This window comes from Sebastes umbrosus, chromosome 8 (assembly GCF_015220745.1).
Source record: "Sebastes umbrosus isolate fSebUmb1 chromosome 8, fSebUmb1.pri, whole genome shotgun sequence".
NCBI classification, from domain to species: Eukaryota; Metazoa; Chordata; class Actinopteri; order Perciformes; family Sebastidae; genus Sebastes; species Sebastes umbrosus.
The window spans coordinates 20,978,060-20,991,470 of record NC_051276.1 but is presented as its reverse complement, the minus strand read 5'-3'; the positions used below and the strand labels follow the sequence as shown (position 1 = coordinate 20,991,470).

Below are 13,411 nucleotides of genomic sequence, written 5' to 3'. Positions count from 1 at the left end.
CAAGAGATCATTAGATTATTAGATTCATTTTTTTTAATTAAAATTAATTCATTAAAATCAGTGTTGATTGTTCATAAATGCAAGTGTCTCATGAAATTAACATACAAATTATAAACCCTCTCTACACGAAGGTTTCACATGTTTTTTGTTTTTTCTTTGGTATACGTCCTTCTCTTGCGTCTATAAAACTGCGGACTGATTCCAACAAATGAAGCCCACTGTGCAGCGCTCACATAGAGCATATTTGGCTCTCTAATTATAAGTGTTAACACATTGCTGTGAATAATCACTCACAAGTGCCTCAGCCAAAGACAATTACATATACGTGATACCCTTCCAACAGAAACCACACACACAGTTTGTTAAAGTGTATAATCATCCATTTTATCTAATTATTTGAATCCTTTAAATGACTATGAATTGTCTAAATTCACTAGACATTTGTTATTATTCCTTGCTTTTTACATTTGAAACCTTTAAAAAAGTGACAGATGTTTTCTTATATGGAGAGTTTAATTGCTGTGAATAATCTTTTTCATTGTAATAAGGTAAATAGACACAATATTTTTTAAAATGTACAGGTTTGACTTGACATTTAAAACATTTGTCAGAGATTTTTGGATCAAACTTCCACTAGGAATATGGTGTAGTTAAACTCTCCACCACTAGATGTCCCTCTTGCTTTAGTCTGGAGGTTGCTCTGTTGTGACTGGAGTGTGTATCTGAACCATCTGTCCATGACTTGTCTATCCAGACCCCGGGTTCATCCATCATGTCCAGGGGTGCTAGTCTCTCTAAAACCAAACAAGAAAACATTTCTTTATTCCTCCGCTTCATCTCTCGGCTCTCTTTCCTTCGTTCCTCTCACATTCTCCACATTCTCTCTCCGTCTGTCTCTTTGCGTTCCCCTGCCTTCGATAAAAGGATCACTTTACTGTTTATACAAGGGGATTGGTGTTGTTAACAGGTGTAGGGTAATGGGATCCCTACTGGCAGCCAGGCACGGAGAGGGTCGCACACCCTCCTCTTCCACGCTCTCGCACTCGCTCTGGCAATACTCTTCTGATGGATTGCACCCACCATTCATCTAAATTATGTCACTGGCAATGAGCTATCAGTTCAATCTGGCCTAAACGAAGCACAGGGTTTGTTTCTGTTGACACTTCCTCAGTATTCACTTCTCCTCCTGATTACTGTCAGGGCCTGTAGGAGTGACGCAGCTCGTGGTTGGGCCCCCACTCTCTCTGTGTGTGTGTGTGGCCCTATTTTCACTGCCACTTTACAGCTGTTGAGAGGCTGTTATCAAGAAGAGGATGAGGACTTTGAATTTGCATTCGGCAACTACAGATTGCTGTTACATGAACTATGACATGCTGCACATTTACTACTCATTAGGCGAAACTTTACTCAAGGTGCAAATTGCTTCACCTTTATCGTAAAAAAGAGGTTTTACGATAAAGGTCAGCATGGGAGTCTAGTTCTCACCAAAGTTAATCATGGCAGAACGATCAGTCCTGTTTGACATGGATATACAACCAGGCTAATGTAGAAAGGTGTTGCTTTACTCCTGCCATCTTAATCCAGTCCAGCCATTTTGGATCCCGCGTTTCTCTTCTCTCCCAGCCTTCCCTGAGCGTCGATCCCCTCCTCCTCCATGTGTTTAACTCCTTTTTCTCCTGGCGTCCCTTAGAAATACTCCCAGCTGCATAACAGATGTCGAATATCTTTCTTTCTTTCTTTTTGTGTCCTCCTTTCCCTTTATCTATATAACTCCCTGATGGCCATGACGATGACTGAATTCATAATTCTGACCACACAAGAGACACCCGCGAAACCATGATTGCCAAAGAGGCTGTAACATCATTTACATTTATTGCAGTTTTGTCTTTCTTTTCGCTGGCCTTTCTTTCCTTCCCTTTTCTTATTTCACTCGATCTGTCTCTCAAATTCGCAGTCCGCCTGGAGGAATTCCTCCAGTCAAAGCTTTTGGCGAAGGCGAGTGATGAGGGACCGCAGACAAAGTGAGAAGGCCCAGAGTGCAACCAGTGAGAAGTAACTCTCTGCTCTTTCCACTCATTGAGTAAAATTATACCAGGGATAGAGTTTGATTCATTGAGCAAATTCCTGAAGCTGATTATTTGACCATTAAACTCATTCATCATGTGAAGCCTGATAATGCGAGGTTCCCCTTCTCTCCCCATGGCTAAAAAACACCTCATGGCTCAGACTTCTTAACTAGATGGGGGTGGAGAATAGCAAACAAGCAGAAATTGAGAAAAGAGAAAATGAGAAGGCACACACAACATTACGCTGGTTTCGTGATTCGCTGGTTAATTGAGCCTATCTAACACGTTGTTAGCTTGTTATTTCAGACAAACAACCCAATAAATGTTCCCCAGATTACATTATTACAGTTGTAAAATGTACCCAGGGAATCAGCTCCTCTATATAAAAAAACTCGTGATCATGCCTCCCCCATGCTCATTGTTTTTTATTGAGTTCTTCACCCACAGGAGCCAAATATAGAACTAAAGCCGCGCTGATAGAAATAATGTGCAATACTTAGTTTTGAATCTACGCTCCCAAACGGTTTAAAATGCACATTCTACCAATGCCTGACAGCCAGTTCACAAGACTTACAAAAGAAAGCCCTTTCACAACATTTGCGTCATTCCTTTGATGTCTAGACGTTATATGTTTCTCTCCTTTTTTTTGAGAAACTAAAAAACCCTACATCTGACGGGCTGGTGTGTCATCTCCTAAGAGAGAGGTACTTGACTGAAGTCCCTGTGCAGACAGTACAAAGCTTCCACATTGGTCCATATTCATGAAGGTGTAGCTATTACTGACATATTTCCTTATGGGAACAAATCACCAGTAGGGTGTGAAGAAGCTGCAGCGTATAGACTACAGTCTCTGGAGCTTTGTCACATTCAGCTGATCTGAGTCCAGGCTTGGTGTTGCGCCTGTCGTGTGGGGAAGTTCCCATGGGCGGGACAGTTTTTCGGCCCCATCCCTTATAAGAGTCAGTGGGTGGATGGCGAGAGGGAGGGCTGAGTGAGTAAGGCATGACAGAAGGTAAGACGTAAGGTGAAGATCAAGGAGGTTCAGCAGCAAAAGTCAAAGAGAACTAAAGAGACAGAATGAGAGAGCATCTGTTGTGTCTTGCGTGCTCAGCAGTTTGGGTTGGGCCTCCAGTGTTTCAGGGTTCAATCTGGCCTGTGATCTTATATTCAACGTGCAATCCTTACCGTTCGTCGTGCAGCTGTAAAACTGGTCACAACAGCATGAGAAAAGTATTACATCAGAAAAATCTCCAGAGGAGATGCACCCTCCACGGGCAAACTCTATGATCGCATTCAGATTACAGAGTTTATATACGGGAGAAGAAAAAGCAGTAAGTGTTTCCTTTACATGCCAGCAATTAGTCAATATATCAGTGGGTGTCATCACGATTTTTCTCCATCTCCCTTTGCATGATGAATTCATTGTGATTATTGCAAATGCTTTTACAATTGTAAGTGTTTCCCGACCACTTACAGTCACATGACCTCAACGACGGTGCTATTGATCACTCACACTGTTTTTCTTGTGTTTGTTAGGACCATTGCTCTCTTTGCCGATATCCTTCCTCCTGCAGGATGACACTGAACATGCGCCGAGTTGAGCACACATGGGAGTGAGGGTTAGCAACAAGTCAATAGACGAAACACAGCAGAGCAATGAAGGTTATAGACACGTTGTATGCATGCAGACTGTTAAATGTGTGACTACCTGTGTGCATTAGTGCGCTCGCATGGCGAAGGCTCCTGTAGTCTGTTACGAGGCCTAGGTATTCCTCCTCTACCTCATTAGCGCTGATTTACGCCACAGCTAGGTGGAAGCAGGCAGGATGGACCTCCCACCTCCCCCACACACTCATACTACACACTGCCCGGCACTCCCCCCCCCTTCTCTCTCTCTCTTCTTCCCCTCTCTTTCCCTATCTCTCTCCTTCTCATTCTCCTGCCGCTCACAGACAATGGGGCCCTGGAGAATACCGGCTTGTGCTGAATTATTCAAATCAGCAGTGGCAGCAAGCCGGAGAGCAAAGGAGAGAGGCAAAGGAGGTAGAGGAGAGAGAGGTAGAAAGTGAGAGAATGCAGGATGATGGGAAGGGGATGTGGAGGGGGGAGAGAGAAACAGACAGATAGAGAGAGAGAGAGAAAGAGAGATAGAGAGGGAGGCATTGTAGAAGTGGTGGATCTCGTTGTCTCTGCATGCAAATAGCCTCTTGCTCCTCTCTCCCTCCCTCTCTATGAGTCACCCCCTGCCCTTCACTGCTTCATTAATACACATCTGTACCTCAGCCCTCCCCTCCACCTCCTCTCTCCGCTCTCTCCTAGTGAGGAGGAAGAGAGAAACAGAGGAGTGGGGGAGGTGGTGGTGGTGGTGGGAGGCGGGTAGGCGCTCGACAGCAGCAGCACGCTGTTGGCAGGAGGAGAATGTGCCGGTAATTAGCCAGCACCGGTACAGACGAAAAAACCCAGGAAGGAGAAAGGAGAAGAAGAGGAAGGGGAAAAAAGAGCAAAGCTCTGAAAACAAGCCTCCTGCCAGGCTAAACTCCCCAGAGGCGAGACCTGGACATGTCGGTGTGCAGTCTGGGAACAAAGGAAGAAGAGGAGAGCTGGGGAAAAGATGGGATGCTGAAGAGTGGGCCCATGACAGCACCTGCAGAGATGGAGAATCTGATTGTGTGTGTGTGTGTGTGTGCGGGCATGTCAGCATTATTTCCTTGTGATTGTGTATGCATCTCAGTGAAGGATGCCTTCAGATGCACAGATACGAGATTCATCACCAGAATGTCTACCTCTGACTGTATGTTTATTTGCCTTATATTCGAAATAATCTTCTTCAATATTACAAAGAGATTCTCCTGTCAAGAGTCAGAATCCCTCCGATGCTGATTGGTTGTCTAAATCCACTTCTACACTCAGCACCAGTCAGGCTGCACAGCATCAGATGGTTAGACAAGAAGCCACGAGAGGCCACGGTTTACTGTTACGAGTTAAATTTATAATTCATAATGATAACAATCATAATATTCTCCCCAGCAACATAGTTGTTGAACAGGTTGCTAAGCAACATAATAGTATATGAATGATGATCTCTAGTGAGGGTATTAATATTCCCTGCATTCACTTCATAGCAGCCACAAACATGACTCAGCTAATCGTCCTCCACCATTATTATTTATCACAACACACATCAGACAGTTTTAGCCTTGATAATGCTAACACGGCAGATGGCACCTCATGAGGTCGCAAAGGTGTGATTTCCCGCAACGATGTGATATGAAAGAGGCACTTCCTTGCCTGATGTCATCGAAGGTTAATGAACTCAAGTCTAATGAAGAGACTCTGACCTGTCCTGACTAATTAACTAAGAGCTCCGAAATTTTACCACCAGTTCTTTTATACACAGAGCTTCAAAAATGAGTGTGGGTGGAGAAAAAGTGTGTGTGTGTGTGTGTGTGAGAGAGAGAACTTGACCCTCGAGTCCTATGCTGGCCTCATTAGTGAGAGGACTTGGTTCATTAAATGATGTGAGCGAGAGGGGTGGGCTAAGCAAGGATCACACACTGAGAGGCTATCCCTATGTTTTTTCTTCAGTTAATTTAGTGTTTTTGCAGAGGAAAAAACATGAAATGAGGTCTGTCTTAGACACACCTGAGACAAAAAAACATGTAACTGTCTCTGCAGGTTTATGCAGAGAAGAGTGTTATGGGTTCCCGGCGCTCACCTCCCAAATCTCAACAATCCGTTGTGCGGCCCTGCACATCAAATGAGCTAACTGGCTGATCCGACCTCCTGTTGGAAGGTGGGTTCAAAACAGGAAAGACATTTGTTGGCACAAGTACAGGTATTAAAGTCAAAATGAAATTTGAATTCTATACCATAACGATACCGCAGATATATGCAACCAACATTGTCAGTCGGTACCAAGAATTCAAGCCCCCTGGAGAACAATAATAGAAAAGAAACATCTCTTCTTTATTATTTTTGCTAAGAAATCAGTGTTTTTTTTAAATAAAGATAGAGTTAATGTCTCAGCAAATGTCTTTCATTTGCTAAACTTGCAACTTGATAACAATACAGAAGCTGTGGCTCAAAAATATAGAAGGTGGAAGCTTGACGTGTATAATAATGTCCGAAATCACAGTGTGAAAGCACTGAGCACATTCTGCTGTGCTCCTTCGTTGCTATCATTGATGTATGGTGGCCTCTCATGACTTGGCTGTGGATCGATTCAGCCCCGTGCGCCCGAGAGCGTCAGGCCCGTCCAGCCGTGCGGAGCCCCTGGGAGAGACTGGCTGTGGGTTGACATGCTCCACGCTTCCTTCCAGCACAGCAGCAGCAGCAGCAGCCAGCCGGCCGGACAGCCAGCCTGCCCAACGCCCCCACACGCCGTTTGGAGTGTCAGCCCAGTGTTTTCTACTGGGAGCTGGGCTTGGCAGTGCTGGTTACAGGGCTCAGATGGGCCGCTGATGGAGCCTTCTGCCCAGCAGCCCCACGAGGGCATGAGAGGGTGAGGGAGACAGGTGTGTTTATGTTCCACTTGTTGCCCCTCCTCCCTCCCCACAGAGGCCAGAACAGATGCCCGTGACATTGATTTTGGAGACGGCAGAGACGGAGAACCAGACAAAGGAAAAAAAGGGATGGAGGGAGAGAAAGGAAAATGCGATGTGATGGTATGAAAATTGATCTCATAAACTCTGCTCAATAAAAATCAATAGAGGATTCCTGTAGGATGCAGTTTGTGACAAAGGCATCCCCCTCTGCATACAGGCCTGTGCATATGATTTCCTTTGCTAACATACCCAGCCTTAGGCAAGAAACACATTTCCAGGAAATCCATTTTTCTCACTGCTCCCTGGGCAGTTTTGAGTAGTCCCTTCATAGTCTTCAGAGCCTTTTGGAAAATGAATATTACACCATGCTCTTGGAACAAGCATTATACAGTGTCTAGGTTGACGACTGAAGCGAAGGCAGGTCGTTTGGCTCAGCAGGTTGCAAGGCTTTGAGTAATCAGGGTTTGGGGATTCTAATTAGGGCAATTAAGTCCTAATTACAATGTAAACACATTCTGCTGCCAAAACCCTAGACCCCTAGAGTGAGGCCTCTGTACCGTAGCCTCCCATTCTGCTCTGCTGTCTAAAGAACAGCATGGCCCCCATACTGTACAGACCTAACAACGATCAAACTGCTGTAAAGTACCAGCAGAAAATTACCTATAAAGAAGACGTTAGGTAACCTTGAACCATCAACACGAATGCTTAGGACAAAGATTCATCAGCTAATATTTTGACAACATATTTTCACTCTATTCATATATTGAATATGTAGAGAATATAAGTGGAGATGTGGTTATTGTTTATTGTGCCGGTTGTGTATGTGTTTTCCTCCCTCCTGCTTTTCTTTCTCTCCCCCTCTCGTGTTTTCTCTCCAGGTGCTAACAAGAGGATTGGTTTCCACCTGTGCAGTCCTGTCTTGGTGCTCATTGGTTCCACCTGACTTCGAGCTGGCCAATCATCAGTCGGGGCCCTCAATAAAAGGAGCACACCTGAGTTCACACTTCCTTTCTGTGTCTCTGCCTGCCTGAGCTGCTGTTGTGCTGTTTTGAAAGCTTGTGAAGAATACTATAAGAAAGGTATGTGGTGGGAGGTTGACGGGAGTTGGGGTACCCTTTACATTTTTTCACGTGTTGTTCACTTTTGTTTAGAGACCCTGGGATTATTTGTTTGCGCCACAGCTGTATTCCTTTTGGTGAAACTCTTTTTAGATAAACTAGTTAGGCCTTTTGTTTTCAGAGGTAGTGATTAGTCAGGTAATTGATTTCTATTTGTTTGGCACAGCCTCTTTTTACTTTTTACTTTTGACTACTTCAAATTCTTTGGTTGTCATGCCATCGTCTCCATCCCCCCCCTAGATTCACATATGGGGTGCAGCAGTACACACATGCATTGTTTCTTTACGTGCTTACAAATAGCATCTCTTTCATCCTACAGCTTTGGATGCAGGCTAAAATTAATAATCTTGATTCTCACATGCATGTATGCCCCTGTTAAAGTTTCTATTAATGAATGAATGCATGTTAACACAGGTGAGTGTTTTGAGTGATTGTGGACAACAATCCAGATAAACGATAGGTGAATTTAGCTGTGAAATGGCATGACAATACTGTAACTGATGGAATTGTAAAGTTAATGGTAAAACTAATTCTCAACACACCCTCTGACCAATACCAAACGTGTAACAACCATGCAAAAAACCATTACCTCAACAGATGACACTACCCACGGCTGCTGCTGTTGAAAATGGAGGGGGAGTAAACAGACAGAGGCACCAGACAGGACAGTGCCGGGTTGTTCTCCCATCAACTCTGGGGGCTCAGAGATGAGAAACATGCAACGGTGGAGCTCCTTGGAGAGAGAGCAGGGAGGTGACAGGGTGTCAGGGTGCTGTCACTACCCAGGATCAGGATTCTTTGCAGCAGAGACAGGAAAGTGGTTTGCGGAGGTCAAAGAGCCACCATGAGCTGTTATACCTTTGAGGAGAAAAATGTATGCTTAGATTTTTCAGCCTCAGCTTTTTGCAACTTTTATATGCTGATTTCCCTCCCTTCTCTTTATCATTCTCATAATTCATCATTGCCTTGTCCTTTTTGGCAGCAAGTCAATGTAATTGGCAGTGGGCCTCAGTTTGATGAGGCTGTGACCTGTTAGTCCCTGATGTCCAGATTCTTTCCAGCAAACAAAGAACATGTTTAAAATAATATAATGCAACATTTTCATCTTGATAAATGCCATTTAAAATGTTCTACTCTTGACTGAGATTACATTTGAAAGGTCCTACATTGGTTTTCTAAATCCCTGTAAAATGCATAGTCTGTCCCAGGAAACTGTTAAGGCACGCATGAAGACATTTGTTCTACATTTTATTGTGTGTTAGGGACCTATCATGCCAGTTTTTAGTACAGCAGGGATCCTGGCTGCCCTTCCACACCCAGCCCACCTCCAGTACCACATAAGCACCCTAATTGTCACGCCACTTCCCATTACACATGTCATTCCTCATGCCACGCTCCCATGCCCATGTGCCTGACCAGCTGCTCAGAAGGGGTTGGAAAGGACAGGGCAAGGTGTCACTGTTTCCATGTATCGATGTCATTTGAACTTTGATGATAAATCAGTTTTGGGCAAAGTTTTTACGGCCAAACAAAAATAATTCTGTACAAAATTTGTAAATAATAATACAGTATAATTTAGTATACAGTAGCCTATAAGTCTCTGTCTTCTAGTCAAGCAATGATTTATCTTACCAAATATATTTTTTAGTATTATAACAGTTTTTATTTCATGTTTGTGTTTTAGTTGTGTAATGGTAGGTGTCTTTTTTAAATGTTGGGAGTTCTCATTATGAATACACCTTCACAAAGATCACATTTCCCCCAGGTTTCTCACAGAGGAAAAATATAATCACTGTCAGTCCTCAGCTGCTGGGAAAAAAAGCAGTGTTAAGTACATGAGGAATACATTTGAACAGCTTGATATTAGACAGCTTTTGTTCTGTCTCATTACCTTGGCAAATGTAATCTAGGACTCCAAAAGACTCCCATCCTTTTGAGCGCATTTGCTCCCCGTGATAGTATTTCCCCTGTGCGCTCCTTCCTTTCTGAGAATAGCTGGACCTGACAACTCCTCCACCCCCACCTGCCACTACTTGGACAGAGCAGAAACTATATTCGGCAAATGAGGCAGCGTACGGAGGCCATGGTTGAGTGGTCCTAAGGCGAAGGCTGTGTCCAGGGGAGCGGGAAGGGGAACCAGAAGCCTTTCAAAATGAGACTGTTTCACAGCCACGATGATCTCACTTCCTGCTGGGCAGGTCTTGCGGAGTGACCTGTGATGTTGTTGCTGATACCGAGAGGCTGGCCTGAAGCCCCTGGAGGAACGGGAGGTCTCTGGTGTTATGAGGAGGTGATGAAACATGAAATATACACAGACACAGAAATGCATACAGAAACACATTCATCACTGTGGGACAGAGTGAGAAAAGAATAGAATATCTCTTTTTTCATTTCCACCATCCATTTTAGTGTTATACATGAACTACAGACGGACATTTAACCTCACACATCTTTTCCCATTTTTCTCATATTGTGTGTGTGTGCATGTGTGAATCTGCTGGGGTTCAATGCACATGCTTAAAAAACTGTTGTGGCTTGGAAACTAGTGAGACAGGTCTGTGAAGGAGAACTACAGTAACCTGATGCAGTTTCAATTATTGCAACGGCAGTTTAATTCTCGACTCGTTCATTAGCACTGAATGAAAAACTTTATCAGTATATCATAATGAGGATGTACTGGCCTTCTGTGGCCAGAGAGCAAAGTGTGGTTGTGATGGTGGAGCAATCTGGTCATTCATCATGTAGATTTGATAGATACTGAAAGCAGCTAAATGGAATTCAGCCATTATTCATTTTATAAATCTTCTGTGAAAAAAAGCCTATTATCACCCAACTCTGCTGTTCCTTTCAGCTCATTGTTTTGGTTTTCTGACCCGCATCTTTGTTTTTAGTTCACTCTCACCGCTCTCATCAAAATTGTTTTCGACAGCTGTTTTCAGTAGAAAACCTCTGAAAACCATCCATACATTACCTACCCAGGACCAAATAGTGGTTAGTGTTGAATCTATTGAAATATTAGAACTAGATATTTTCTCAAAACTTGGAGACCAAAACCGATATAAAAGTAGAGTGAGTGAATATTGGAATTACGTTTGTCAGGTGGCCAGAAACATAGGCGTCAGAATAGGATGGACAACGAGACTTTTTGTCCCCCCACTTTCAGGTGTTATTGTCATAAAGTGGTAAGATCTAAGCCAAGTTGAATGTTGGCAATAAAGTCGATATGGTGTCTAACATATTTATATAATATAATCAACCATTGTCAGAGTATGGTATGTCGAAAAAAATAAAATAAAAAATCATAGTATATTATGTCGAAAAAAGGCATAATATAATATGTCGAAAGAATTTATAAAAAAGTCATAGTATAGTATGTCAAAAAATTGAATGAAAAAAGTCATAGTATAGCATGTCGAAAAAGTCATAGTACTATATAGCATGTAGAAACATTTTATGAAAAAAAGTCATAGTATAGTATGTTGAAATATTTCATGAAAAAAAGTAATGTCGAAAAATTTCCTAAAAAAGTCATAGTATAGCATGTCGAAAGATTTCATGAAAAACGTCACAGCATAGCATGTCGAAAAATTCAATGAAAAAAGTCAGCGAAAAGCATGTCGAAATATTTCTCGAAAAAAAGTCATAGTATAACATGTCAAAATAATTCATGAAAAAAGTCATAGTATAGCATGTCTAAAGATTTCATGAGAAAAAAGTCTTAGTATAGTATGTTGACAAATTTCATGAAAAAAGTCATAGTATAGTGTGTCGAAAAATTTCATGAAAAAGAGTCATAGTGTAGCATGTCGAAAAATTCAATGAAAAAAGTCATAGAGTATGTCAATACATTTCATGAAAAAAGTCATCGAAAAGCATGTTGAAAAATTTCATGAAAAAAAAGTCATAGTATAGTATGTCAAAATATTTCTCGAAAAAAAGTCACAGTATAGCATGTCGAAAAAAGTGATAAAAAAATCATATTATAGTATAATTAAAAAAAATCATAAAAAAGTCATACTATAATATGTCAAAAAAAGTTATAGAATATTATGTCGAAAAAAAGTCATAAAAAAGTCATTGTATATAATGCCGAAAAAAGTCATAGAATAGTATGTCGAAAAAAGTCAAAAAAAGTCATGGTATAGTATGTAGAAATAAATCACTGTATATTATGCCGAAAAAAGTCATTGAATAGTATATTGAAAAAAGTCATAAAAATGTCACAGTATAGTATGTCGAAAAAAGTCATAAAAAATTAAAAGAGTCATAGCATCATCAAAACTTTGGAGTAATAAGACACCTTGGAAAGTAAATTCACTTCACATTTGTACTAAAGATTTACATTAGTTGTTCAAGATATTCTATTGGCCTGATTGTTTCTCCAAACTAATCATTAATACAAAATCCTCTAAAAGAACTACAAAAATAAAGTCATCCAATTGATTTTCATAAGTTTTATTAAATCAACACTGGATCAAAAAAAAAAATATTTCAGCTTTGATTTAGTCAGAGTTCAGTTGAAAATAATAAATATGTTTATAGACTTCAACATCAGGTGACTGATGTGATGTGTTAGGACATTTTCAACACTTGGATGAACATAAAACTTTTTAGAGTTAAATCTTCAGTACAAAAGATCAGACATTCAGATCAGATAATTTCTGACCAGAGAAGCTGAAAACTAAACTAAAGCAAAAGTCTGAAGTGAAAAGATCAAATCCCGGCTCCCCTTTCTAGCCAAACAGAAGCTCTATGAAACAGTGGTCAAATGGCTCAGATTAAATAGGTCAGGATGATAGAGGAGTGTCTGAAGAGTTAAGGACTTCATTGTCCTCAGTTTTGGTCCAGAACTCTGCACTCATCTGGGGAGAAAAGAAGAGAAGGACGACATAAGAATTTGCATCACATTCCCACACATGTGTACATACTACCCCTACAATAACTACAACAACAACAACAACAACAACAACAACAACTTCTACATCAACTATTACAACATCAAATACAACTACTACAACAGCTACTACTAATACAAATGACTAAGTGCCAATTTAGAGACCCAGCATATGATTGAGGAAAGCGCGGGAAACATGTACTATATTCTATATACTTTCTTTATTACATTTTTCAGAGCATATTTTGACTTTTTAATTACATTTTTTTATTAAATTTTGATGGTATACTATAATGATATTTTATATTTTTCATGAGCTTTTTATGACACTATATCTTAAAATATTTTATACCTTAATGTACTATGACTTTCTGACTCTTTTATGACATACTATACTATGATATTTTTTACGTCATTTTATAGCATACTATACTATAGTTTTGTTTTTTTTTACCATTTTTACGGAAAACTACACAATGACTTTTATGGCATAATATAGTGTGACTTTTTCTGACTTTTTTTCTGACTTTTTTTCTGACAAACTATACTATGATATATTTTTTACATTTTTATGGCATACTAAAATATGATTATTTTTATTACACATCTATGGCATATTATACTTCTATTTATTTATTTCTTATGCTTCTTATCTTATAAGTTGTAGCAAATTACATGAATGGAGTGCATGGAAATGAGAATAACTTAAAAAATAAAAAGAATTTCAAAAATCTGTATAGAATTGTATAAAAATGTCTGACAGTATCTATTATAATGGCGCAAACATTG

The 13,411-nt window shown here is 40.7% G+C and overlaps 1 long non-coding RNA gene across 1 annotated transcript; it reads left to right on the top strand.

The window, feature by feature from the left end:
* Positions 1-7,523: 7,523 nt before the first annotated feature.
* LOC119492435 lies at positions 7,524-9,589 on the top strand. Its single transcript, XR_005207779.1, has 2 exons — positions 7,524-7,689; positions 8,326-9,589. It is a non-coding gene; the product is annotated as an uncharacterized LOC119492435 (long non-coding RNA).
* The last annotated feature ends 3,822 nt before the right edge of the window (positions 9,590-13,411 follow it).